Source organism: Pleurodeles waltl, chromosome 7 (genome assembly GCF_031143425.1).
Source record: "Pleurodeles waltl isolate 20211129_DDA chromosome 7, aPleWal1.hap1.20221129, whole genome shotgun sequence".
In the NCBI taxonomy this organism is placed as follows: Eukaryota; Metazoa; Chordata; class Amphibia; order Caudata; family Salamandridae; genus Pleurodeles; species Pleurodeles waltl.
In genome coordinates, this window is record NC_090446.1 from 1,360,112,492 (window position 1) to 1,360,125,418 (window position 12,927).

Consider the following 12,927-nt stretch of genomic DNA (forward strand, 5'->3'; position numbering starts at 1 on the left):
GGTTGAGGCTCCACTTCCTTAGTTGTCTGTCAACTCTTTTTATTACACAAATAGTGAATAACAACATTCACTAGTAGTATAATAAAAATGGGGAACAATTAGCTGGATCATGACACTATCAGGTAAGGTAAGTACAAATGCTTTTAAGTGTACCTTGTATGCATGCATGTGGGTGAGTGTTTATGTGAGAGAGTGCAAGTCAAATGGGGTGTGATGTCACTTCCGCTACCCCTACCATTTTGGTGAACTGCCTGATGTTAAGGCGTTGTCTAATTCCTGGTGAATGAGGTTAGTGTGAGGGTTGGCAGGGGAAGACATTAAAGCTGGACTCGTTTTGGGCTCGGGCTGTAGACAACCTTGAGTTAAGCCAGAGCCAGGCATCAGGTGCGAATTTTCAGAGCCTCGCCCACCTCTAATTTCAAGGATACACCTTTTTCGTACTTAAAATATTTGAAATCGTATATTGTTCTTAGGGATAATGTTAAGATGTTTCTTATTTTTTTAGGTGCATAAACATACATTTTCGTTTTCATTTTAGATTCTTACGTTTACCAGTTTAACATGGATTCCAGTCTCAAAGGAACCAGAGAGGGGAGACAAGCATGAGGATTTTTGGAGGGCTAGTCTCACCTCAAACCCTTGTGATACTTCATCACAAAGAGACATAACTCCAGCGTATCCAGTTCGTTCTGGTCTGATGCTGTTCACTATATCTCCTCTAGGGAACTGGAATAATTTAGGATGTGTATTGGTGAACCAAGATGCAAGATCGTGTCTCGAAGCAAGTTTTCTTGTCTCCTTAAATCATCTGATCATGCTCCTCTAATGGCACCATTAGCCCAGAAGAACAGGACTTGATGTCCATGCGAACAACATTTTCAGATCTTGGGCTTTCACTTTAACTAGCTCATGCATTCTGGGGCTTGTAGTTCTAGTTCACTTCAATTAAAACAACTGGACTAAAGTTCTTGATTTTAAAGGAAAAACTAAATCGATATATGGGGTGGCTGGCGACATGGAATAGTAAGACAATGTATTCTGGCTATTGGGCCTTCTTTAGTAGGTGGTTTGTTGCCGGTATCTTGATAAAAGTTTCAGTTCACTTTACGAGGGAAGTCAACAGTAATAAAGGAAGTGGACCCTTGAACTGCAGTGTCGCAGTTCAGATTAAGTGCCACTGTTTACATTTCAAACCTGAAAAGTAAAGCACAATAGTACAAGGAAGGGCACTGGAATTATGCGATTGTGCATAACTATGGATTTGCCACAAAATCCAAACTCTGTTGCATAATATTCGTATTAATAGTTCAAAAAAACAAAAGTTACTATAAATATCAAGACTATTGATCTGCACAACTGCTGGCATCCCAGTTGCTGATTGGTGTATTGGGTGGTTGATGATTGAATTATATTTTTGTTATACTTGTACAAATTAGGTGCAACTTTGACCAGACCGCATTAAAACGAACTGGGATGACAAATACAGTCACTTACTATGCCACATAATTATCCTTCTCTTAATGCATCATTTTGTCAATCATGCCGCCTAATTTCCCCATCCATTCCTTTATCATTCAAGTGGCTCAGAATATGATACCTTGGTTATCAAGTATTTTTTGTTGTAGAGTAGGTTACAAAGCTTGAATAGGTGACTGGTACTATTGGGTAGCACAGTGTGGACGCTGTTGAACAGGAGTTGTGTTTTGGGTTAGGGTTTAAAAAAAAAACAGGCCTGTTTTGCATTGGGACTGGTCACCAAGGAGTTCAGGGCAGTGTGTATTTGTTATACAGGGCACCAGGAGAGTTTATTGTAACTGTGTCCGTTTACATATCTTAGAAGAAACCTGTCAGTAGACAAGGCAGGTCTTCCTTTCTCAGGCGCAGGGGTGTAGCTATCAGTGCAGCAGGAGCAGTGGCATCAGGGCCCACACCTCTGAGGCCCACTGAATCATAATTGCTTTATTTTACTACCATAACTGTAGTCATGGGGGTATTTACTTTCCTAGTACCGGGGCCCATGGCATCCTTGCTATGGTGCTGCTCAGGCAGCCTTCAGAGGGGTGGCAGGTCGAGATCTATGTGGAGCACTATTCGACCTGGTCCTCTGTGATGAGAGGGGACCCTTTGAACGACAATAGGAGGTAATCATGGGTCGTGTATAGCTCGGACATTCTGATCTCACTCCTCCCAATGTGAAATGCTCAGAATTAGCCGCACTGCCGTATCTGCCCCCTGGCAAAACAAAGTACACCTGAAACCCTAACATTGAAAGCAATGAAATAAAAGGAATTTAATCAAGCTCGCTGATAAAGGTGTCGAAGCGCTGTAGGAAGGCACCCTGAAGCAATCAACCCAAATAATCTAAAAATCGAATCGAGGAGGTAAAATGGACCTGCAGAGGACCTTAATAAATAGAATTCATCCCTAATCTTCTAGTTAGGCAACAGAAATGGATGGAGTTTAGATGCTAGGTCTACTCAGCACTGTGCCACTCTTCTAGATAAAGTAAATCGCCCCACATAACTTCGTAATTTCAGCACGGTGATGTCACCAGCAGTTGAAGGACTGTTCTAGAGACCTGCCCCTCGCCACAATATGCCCCAGGACACAGTAGCAACAAGCCCTGCACCTCACCCACGCAGCCCAGTTCCCTGCATCGCCATCACATAACCGTTTTCTTTGTGATGTGTTCCCACGTGTGCACAGAAGTGGTCCCTGGGTAATCTATGGTGCCAATTCAACACAAATGGGCCCAAAGGCGTACAGAGCTGCCAGTACCATGCCATCAGTAGCCGTCAGTGCAGGACAGACTTACTATTTAAAACTCTGCTATGCTGACAGTATAATTCAGCGTCTTTCTACCAGTTCCCCTCTATGCCTAACGACGAGTGTTCCTTGGTACCAAGTAATAGGCACCGTGCAGCAGCGAGATACGAAATGGTTACCTATTCAACCCAGCTAGCAGTGCCCGCATTAGGACCCCGGCAAAGAGTACCAATGCAGTCCTGCCAAGTTTCCCTGGTCCATGTGGGATGTGCTGCTCCAGTCCAGGTTTTTTCCTTATCAGGAACTTGTAGTCGTGTTTATTCCATTTTAAAACATCGCTACTGTCCCAGAAATCAAAGGAAAACTCTGGACTGGAACAGTACATCACGCATGGACCCGGCAGCTATGCTAATCATTCAGTACACCTTAAACCCAGCTATCAGCATCGTGGATTATTTATCCCCCAGTACCTTGGTGTTCAACAGTGAGTGCTCCACAGCACCATGGCATCGGTGCCCCTTAGTGCACCATTCACAAAGTTCCCTTCAGTACTCTCCAACAAGTACTGTTCGGCAACCAGAATACACGCGAGTGCCCATCAATAAACCCCTAGTACCAAAAAAATAACAGTACCTGTTTTTGAGATCTTCAGAAAGGAGTTGTAGTCTCACAAATGTGAGTGTAATGAAAATAATGTCGTTATTAGATCAATCCTCTCTAGAACACAGCTTGTAGTCACGTGCCAACACGCGTTTCACGAATAGAGGTACTTTAATCAGGGCCAAGAGATTATACACATACAAATTATCAAATATAATATGAGGACATTTGAACTAACAATATTGTCCTATTAATAATCCTGATAGAATGGTTTATCGGCATGATAACCGTAGGCGTGCAGTGATGTACCCCGATGAAGCGATTGTCGCCGTGAAACACGTACAAGATGGGTTCTAGAGCGGATTAGTCTAAAATACGTTATGTTCATTACACTCGCATTTGTGTGAGAATACAACTCCTTTCTAAAGACCTTAAAAACAAGTCTTGTTTTTTTGAGCACAGGAGGAGGGTGTATTCCCGCTAAACTTTGAAGTCCTGGTGTCACCTTTCAAAATAACCTCGGTATCCGTTTTCCGTGAGATACATTTTAAACCACTAGTGCCCTCAAGTCAGCGGCTTGAAGTCCCGCTATCAGTACGCAGCCATTAGTGCGCCTCGACAACAGAATACAGCACCATCTCAACCCCACAAGCAGCCCCTTTAAAGTAGCAGTCATAGTACCCAACAATAAGCACCAAGCAACTTTCAAACCCACCAGCAGCCCCTTTTACTGCCCACCAATTAATGCCCTTGAATTAGTACTGCCTGGTAGTTCTCAAACTACATCTCACGAAAAGTGTCTTGCAACAACACCCAGCAATTATTAACTTTCAAATGTGCTGCAATCAGTATCCGACTATGCGTCATTACTACTAACCAGCATGCAGTAATCAATACCCTTCTGTACTCATCACTAAGTACTCCCAATGCCATCCAATCGGTGCTCTTTTACCTCCCAGCAATCCGTACAAAGCTTCAGTGCCTTTCACTACCATGGGATTTGTACCAGGTAATCGATATAATTTGATACCCGGCGACACATACCTTGTGGTATGCTGCTGTTTGTAGCCTTCAGTACCAATAAACAGTAATCAAGCAGTAATGTTCAGTACATCTGTGTCCTTCAGAAAAATGCATTCCACACCGAGCAATCACTTGGAGCCCACGATTCGATACTCAAATTAATCATACTCGTAAAACACCCGGAAGTCAGTAGCTAAATATGTCCTAGCTCCAACGAGCAGGTGAACCTTTTCAGAGAATTTCTACTGTAATATGTGCATGTCGGTACTTGGGAAGTTTATGGGGTGTGGAGGCCGGGCGGGTTAAATAAAGCAGGAAGCCAAGGAATGGGAACATTTCATTGGGCCAACACAGCTACCTTTTCATAATTACAAATAAAAGATGTAAAGGAAGGAGGCGATTTGCTGAAAAATTACACGTTTAATGTTTAAGTGTCGCCGCTGCAATTGGAACCTAGATTTCCACATCCTGAGTTGAGCAATTCTGAGAGAACCACAAATCAGACGTACTAGAAGAGTACCACTGATTGAGTACTCTATAAGAGAACCTAGCATTGTATTGAGTACCCTGAAGCCATTCCCTGCTCACAGCAGGTTCTAGAGCGCTGCTAATCGTAGAGTATCTGCACCTATTTTACTCTCGAGAGTCCAAACTTCAAAAGAAGTGGTAAAGCCGGTCTGCGTGTCAATAGCAGGCAGGAAGCTGGCAGGATGAGCCTGGGGGAGCTTATCTGACGTCAGCGTCTATTATCATCCCAGCTCCCCGCTCTGAGCAGAGTGTCCCCCCGCCGCCTCCTGGCACAGAACCAAAAAAAGTCCAAGAGAATAATAGTTTTTAGCCAAACATTTTTTTTGCGCATCAATATATGTTAATTTTATAAGAAATAAACAGATTTCACTGTTGCCTAAAAGCAGTATAATTTTTCTTTCATGGGTTATGCTTCCCTCCTGTGCCGAGCAGCTCAGCCGTGGGCTGGTTTCTTGGGAATGGGGTCCAGGGTGCTGCCAGGGCCCGTACAAGTTGTGGGGGCCAGGGTCGGCGAGCCTGATTGGGGTTACCTCACGAGGGAAGCGTTATCTGGGAGGTCACGCTAGGGGTGGGAATGGATCAGCTCACCTGGTGAAAGCCTCTGCTCTCCTGCGGGTGGGGCCGTGTTCCCCTTCCAGGACCCTGCTTCCTGCCGCTGCCAGACCTCGGTCTGCTCGGGACCTGCCCTGCCTGCAGCAGTCCCCCGTCCTCCTCTTCCTCCGTCCTGCCCGAATACAGTTTTCCTTCTCTGCCTTCTCTTCCCTCCGCTCCCTCCTCCTTTCCTCCTCCCCTTCACCTCCCTCTCCACCCCCTGCCCTTCCCCCTCCCGCTGGGGGAGTGGGTAATCGCAGCCTTGGGATACTGCCCTGTGGGCTGCTGAGCGCTGTCTGCAGCAGGGGTCCGCCCCCGTCTCGGCGCCCTTCTGATCCCTTTGGCGGTCACCGCAGGGGTCCTCTCGCCCTGGGTGCAGGGAGCAGCGAGGGGTCCTCGCCTGTCCTGGGGCTATGTGGTTTGGAATGAGCAGTAGGCGGATCCGAGGGATTATTTTACCTGAAAAAGGAAGGAGCGGCATGGAACGGACAGCTAGAGGACAGGCGTAAAGATAGGCAGAGAGAAAATTAACTTTTTTCAGTAAGCCCCAAAAAGAGGACAGGCGTAAAGATTGGCAGAGAGAAAGTAAACTTTTTTTTAGTAAGCCAAAAAAATAGGGGGTAGGCGTAAGTAAAGGGTGGCAGAGAGTTTTTTTTTTTTAGTAAGCCAAAAAAATGCCTACACAAGGACGGCATAAAATGCACCTAATAGGTTGATGCTTGTCACCAAATGCTATACGGTGTTACTTTGGTAATACAAGAGCCATTACAGCGTAAACTAATATTTTAATGTATAAAGCGTTTATAAATGCCAACTCTTGCCCGACGTGCCGTGCAAATAAAGTGCCTTGTGTTGTACTGAGGGGGAACCGTGTAGGAGATGCGCGCGGCACAGGGCGTGAAGACTTGTGGCTGGCACACAGCCTGAGCAACAGGCCTAGCAAGTTGCTATCCTCTGTGTTCCTTGCAGAAATGTAACTGGGCACGTAACCCGAGTGCGGACCCAAAGCCAGTTTTGTCTGAACGGTCACACGTGGCTTGTGAATGGCAGTTACATCAGAGCTAAAAAAAAACTAAATTTTCCCAGGTCCACGGGACAGTCACCAATACCATGTTCCCATTTGCAATCTGGTACTTGTAGTCCATTTTTTTGCGAGATCAACAGATCTTGGACTACGTGAGCTACTCATGCGTGGACCTGGGAAAGTTAAGAGTTACATAAGGACTGGACTGGACTGGACTGGACTGGACTGGGGGGGGGGGGGGCGGGGGAGAATACGCTGATCCTGGGGATGCAGGCATGGGTCGAGATGGTGCCACATGGCAGGGCAAGGCGAGTGAGAGAGGCAACGCTTAATTTGTGCTGGTGGTGAGCACTGCTATGCATTTTCTGGGAGCAAGACCTATTTTATTTTTCAACTTCAGACTCTGACCCAGAGAAAGGCAGAAATGGTGGAAAGAGAAGAAACATTGGTAAAGGGGAAACATCATAAATGAAAAGCATCTGCAGGACAGGCAGAAGAAGGAATCCTTCATGCAAGAAAGGAAGAGACCGGAAGCTAGAGGAGCAGACAGAGGGCCCAAGAGCCCTCAAGGCAGGGCCAGTTCTAATATCATCACACAGCACATATTTAACTCCCGCTCAGCTTTTGCTGTTTAATTGGCACCGAGCAGCACTGTATGTAGCAGAAGCTGCAATGAGATTAGTGGCAAACTGGGCTCATGCAATGTCTTTCCCACTTTAATAGATTATTGTTCAGTCAGGGGTGTAACACAGGTCCTTGTTGCCTCTGCTGTGCGGGGTGTGGGGCAACCCATTTAGTGGGTCCCATTCAGCCCAAGGCCAATGAATATCTGAAATATGGGAGACTGCCCCCCCCGTCATATTTTGCAGGGGGGATGGGCACCATTTTGCATTAGGTCACTGTGTTTAGTCTTTCCAGGTCTAAATATGTTATGCAGGGCACAGGGTCAATGCAGCTTTTTCTAACATTAGACCATGCTTAGAGGTCATGGCCTCACTGAACTAAGTGGGCTGATTTCAAGGAGAGCAGGAGAAATCACAGAGCCCAAGGGAAAGCCCAGACCATGGGAAAAGAGGCTGCTTCTCATGCACGCAGAAACACCAGGACAACCAGATGCAGCCAGTAGGTAGGGAAGGTTCAGATTCAGGGAGTGAGTGAGGGGGGACGAAACCCTATCTACAGCAAGGATATCACTAGGGTCAATAGGTCACTCCAGCCAGGTACGTGAAACAGCATGCTTGCAGGTCTGGCCTGTCATTCAAGAAACTAGTATATTTTGTCTTGATCTTTTTTACTTATAAAAGTAAACTCTGTCACTGCATATATAGTGTTTGATGCACATAAAGCGATCTGGCAACCCTATCTGTCAACATATGTGTTATTTTCTACGTGATGATGGGTACCATTAGCCAATACTGCTTTTAAGCTAATAGTACTCTGTGCTCTGCAATGTGCATAATGCCTTAAACTAAATAAACTACAAGCCCCAGAATGCAAAGTACCACTTGCTATGAAGCTAAGTCTCGCTGAAGAATGCCCTCATCAAATGGGCCCAGCTGACAACTGTGCACAGGAGCCTGTAGCAGCAGGTCACCTCATGTCTACAGGAAGAGAAGGCAAATATATAGGCAGCCAGGAGGTTGCTACAAAGTGCAAAGAATTACATGGGGAGGAACGCAAAGAAAAAGGTCAGCGGGGCAGAACCCATATTCTGTACATAATCCAAGGGCAGGTCAGAGGCAGTGTCAGAGCTACAGGAGCTTTAGTATGTATGAAGATTGCTGGGTTAAACAGCTGAGAGAGGTGGCTGTTGGATTCAGGAGGAATGAGAGCCCATAGGGTGTGAGAGCTAGTAATCTCTTGACCATTCCCAGGTCAGAACTTTCAACTGAAGGGTCTGCAATGGAAACCTATGTAAAGTCACCCGCGAACAGCCTCGACTGCAGACCCATGTATTGTACAAACTGTAGACCCATGGACTTCATAAACTGCAGACCCAGGGACTGCTGATTGCACATTAAGGCCGTGGCAGTGGCAGCTCTGCCATTGTTATTGCACAGCCTCTGCCTACACGAAGGAGAATAGCTTTCTAAACTACTCCCAATGTGCTTTCAGGCCGCAGTGGAGAACCAAATCAGCAGTACTGAAAACCAGAGAACTCCTCTCTGCAGAGATAATGGTTTGAGCTGTAACACATCTCTGTAGAACGTCTCTGCAGATTTTTTTTATTATTATTATTTTTAGCCATGCTACTATACAGCATTGCTACAAATCATTGGCAAAATCGCCAATGCCAATGCTGTACAACATGAACAAAAAGGCAATGGCAAAGCCAGTAGTCTCAAAGACAAGATCTATTCATTTTGCCAATGCTTGTTAGGTCTCGGCACGACACACCTGTGATTCTGAGTAAATCAGTTAATCTCCTCATGTGTGCGAAAGAAAAAAATATGACGTTCGGCAAAATACCCGCTCACAAGATAGTAAATCGCGCCCATGTCCATGTTTTAGTGAGAATGTATTTGGAAGCAGATGACATCAGTTGTCACAATAAAGATACATTCCAAAGGGAAAACAAGCATTTGCAATGCAATGGGTCTCGCATTTGTTCAAGTTAGAGCTGTTAACGTAAATCCCTAACTGGATTTATCTTGCCACTTAAATTGAAAATGAAAAGTAAAACTGATGACATAAGCGAGCCGATTCAAAGCATCATGGCCGCTATGAGCATGAGCGCAAGGGGAGACACAAAAGGAAAAAGAAACTTGCTCGTAGTCAAAGTTATTGGCAAAAGTGCAATTATCCATGTAACAGGGTCAATGGCCAAGGCGGTAACAAAACATCCCCAAGGAGGGGAACATAAAGCATTTACCAGTGATAACAAAGGATTTTTGAAAGGCCAGCTAACAAACAATGATAGTGATGGGCGTGTGGTGCGCCTGGTTAAAAGCCCACAGATAGATTACAACAGGTCAGAGCGCTTGCGCACGTGACCTAAAAAGGCCTTCTTTGAAGTGTGTGTGGCATAGTACAACAAAGCTAGAAATGGCAAAAGGTGCAACAAGGGAGACAGGAAAGAAGAAAAAATAAAAGTAGTACTTCAATCACTGCGTGATCCGCAGAAGGACAGCAATCAAGACAAATAAATCAGTACTTGATCTGTGCCACAGCCAAAAGGAGAGGAAGTAAAGTCAGCATGCACTGGGCTATTGGAAGGCCGTAAATAAGAGTGACAATCAAGCCAACAAACGTTAAGCAATGAGCGGGCTGCAAGCCACTTGTATACAATCTCTTGCAAGCGAGAGCGCATGCATTGTCGCAGGTGAGACCGTTTTAAAACCCTTTTCTTGTTTCACAAAGCCCTTCATACACAACCTTGTTAAACCTTTTGCTCTATTCTGCTAACTAGAAGCCTAAGTTTGACTTACCAACATCATCTGTCAACAACAACAGCAAAAATGGTTTTGAGCAAGATCACTGCACCAACCAGGCTGCGCCCTCCAGTACCCTCTTCTATTGCATCTCCATCAGGAAACCAACATTTCTTTCATTCTGCTAACACCTGAAAACCCCCCTATTGACGGCGTCTTTCACTGACTGCATTTCCTACCCTGAGCTCTGCAGCTGCCTCTGATCCTATGAGTGCTTTACAAAAATAAATAAATAAAAAATATAGATATACACATGGCAGCATCCTGACAATTAATTAAGAAGGCTCCATTAATTTTAATCTTTCTCTCACAGCATGTTTACATATTATTTAATGATATGTTTTATTGTTAGACGGGCTGGGAGACGTTAATTTGTAATAGTAACCCCACTGGATGTGTTACCTCAATTTCTAAAATATTTTATGCTTAGGCTTTTGCAGCATCTCTAATACAGCACATTTTGTACATTTATATCTTGAAATATTAAGCAAGTTAATAGACAATTATACAGTTACAGCACTGACTTTCCCTTCAAGTCTTCTGATTTACATTCATTGGATGACTATATGTTCACACTGAGAAGCTATGTGGACATCGCTGCATACTAGATAGCGGTTGAATTACTCTTTGAATTATCTCTGCTCAGGAGATGGCTAATGGAGCAATTAAAGGATGTGAAATACTTTAGACAGGTCTATGTTCTAGAGAATAATCTAATAAAACATAATATGTTTTTTACTATAATACACTCTGTGAGAATGATTAAAAACGCTGTTGTCTCAGGCACTTTGAGTAGATCACTGCAACCAAGACGCTTATGAGGAAAGAAACTGAGTTAAGGCTTCTATTCATTTTAACACATGACATGTCAACAATAGACTGTGGAAGAAAAAGATGTATACAAATTATTTTTATGTAAATCAGAGGAATAAACATTTTCATTTTTAGGTCAAAGCCTACCAGACAGCAGAGCTGTCTGGTTTCAAAAGACATCTTGAGGACATTATGAAAGCTTCTCTCGGAGTACATTCCCTCCATTGCTTACCATTGGCTTTGTGGTTTGTAACTCACATTTGCTTACTTATTATTTGCTAGCTGTTCTTGCCTGTCCAGCATGTCTGTAGAGCATAGCCTGTTACTGTATTGTTTCACAAGAGCTAGCTTTCTGTAGATAGGCCTTTAAATGTTGTCCTTATTTTGTCACATTTGCTGTGCATTCAAAGACAACATCACATGTCAGACTCTGCCTTACAAGGGAGCCTGGTGTTTCGTTTTCTTAATATGACTTAAAAGTGGGAGTATTTATGCTGCAATCCTGCTGGGTACTGGGTGTGTGCAGAAGGAAAGGGTGTAGGATGTAATTTTTTTTCTAGCACACAACAAAATGTAGACGCTTGTAAATGAACTGTGCACATATTTCAGAATATATCAGAATTATGAAAGCACAAATGAAGGACAATTTTTTTGTAATTTTGTAGTGTGGTGGAAACAAATATTTTAATACAATCAGAACAAATCAATACACTAGGTGATGCCATTTCCGCATATTATCGTTTGTCCGCTGCATGGTTTTATCGGTAAACCTGTATGCGCAAATATAATGGTAATTTCAATTGAAAATGTGTTTTCTGTGATGCCAGTGAGATACCACATTATGGATATTCTACTCTATGAAACTCTTCTCTAAGCTACTCCACTCTACGACACTCCACTTCATTCTAAAACACTCCACTCTACTTTGCGCCACACGGCTCCACTCTATGCCACATTACTCCACTCTGCAATACTCTACTCCAGTGTGTGCCACTCTACACCACTCTTTACTACTCTACACCACTCCACACCACTCCACTACACTATATGCCACTCTACTCTACAACACTCCACTCTACGACACCTTACTACATTCTACAACACTCTGTGCTACTCTACACCACTCCACACTATGCCACTCTAAGCCTCTTCACTCTAGGCCACTGTTCTCTATTCTATGCCACTCTACTTTACGTCCCTCCACACTACGACACTCTATGCCACTGTACAACAATCTATTCCTCTCTATGCCACACCACTCTATGACACTCTACACCACTTTACTCCACTCCACGCATCTCCACTCTGTCACTATGCTACTTTACGCTTCTCCACTTTACACCCCTATACTCTATGCCCATCTACTCTGCAACACTCTACTCCACTTTACTCCACTCCACTCTACAAGACTTTATTCTACTCCACTCTCCTCCACTCTACTACATTCCACAACATTCTGTGACACTCCATGGCACTCTACATCACTCCGATACACTGGACAACACTGTACTCTATGACTCTCTTTTCTGCGACACTACTCTATGCCATTCTGCTGTAGGACACTATGCTCCACTCATCTTCATTCCATGCCACAACACTCTATGACACTCTGCTCTCCTCTTTGCCCCTCCACTCTATGCCCCTCCACTATACACTACTCCATACCACTCCAATCTCCTCTTCTCCCCTCCACAACACTCAGCTATACTCCAGGGCACTCCACTGTACTCCACAACACTCCACTCTATGATACACTCTACGACACTCCACTTTACTCAACACCACTCCACTCTATGACACTACACTCCATGACACTCTACATCAGCCTTTGTGTGAAGTTGGGTTAGGCAAGGTAAGTGAGTAAGGCATCTGTATTGTGAAAGATTTTTCTTGCCAGCCCTTGAGCTGCACTAATTACTGACATTTGGATTGCATATTGTTAAAACAATGTCCCTAATAACAAAATATGTATTGATTGGTTAACCATAATTTTTGTGAAGTATACAAAAAAAGTGATCGATGGAATGCTTGAATTAAACTCCGGCACTGGTAATTACTCCAGACCACATCCCAGTCCATCATTATTTTGCACACCACCATCTAAGTGGGACGGGTAAGCGAAGACTGATTTGCATATGGCTGGGTACACAC

General features: G+C 44.2%; 1 protein-coding gene across 2 annotated transcripts in view; it reads right to left on the reverse strand.

Moving 5' to 3' along the window:
• CDC42EP5 (CDC42 effector protein 5) overlaps nucleotides 1-5,907 on the reverse strand; it is a 39,642-nt gene extending 33,735 nt beyond the window's left edge. Inside the window, exon 1 of one of the 2 annotated variants that reach the window (XM_069200803.1) lies at nucleotides 5,506-5,907. The gene's annotated coding sequence lies outside the window, so the exon portion shown is untranslated. The remainder of the gene's footprint in view (nucleotides 1-5,505) is intronic. The other variant, XM_069200804.1, reaches the window with a different exon arrangement.
• Between the last annotated feature and the right edge of the window lie 7,020 nt (nucleotides 5,908-12,927).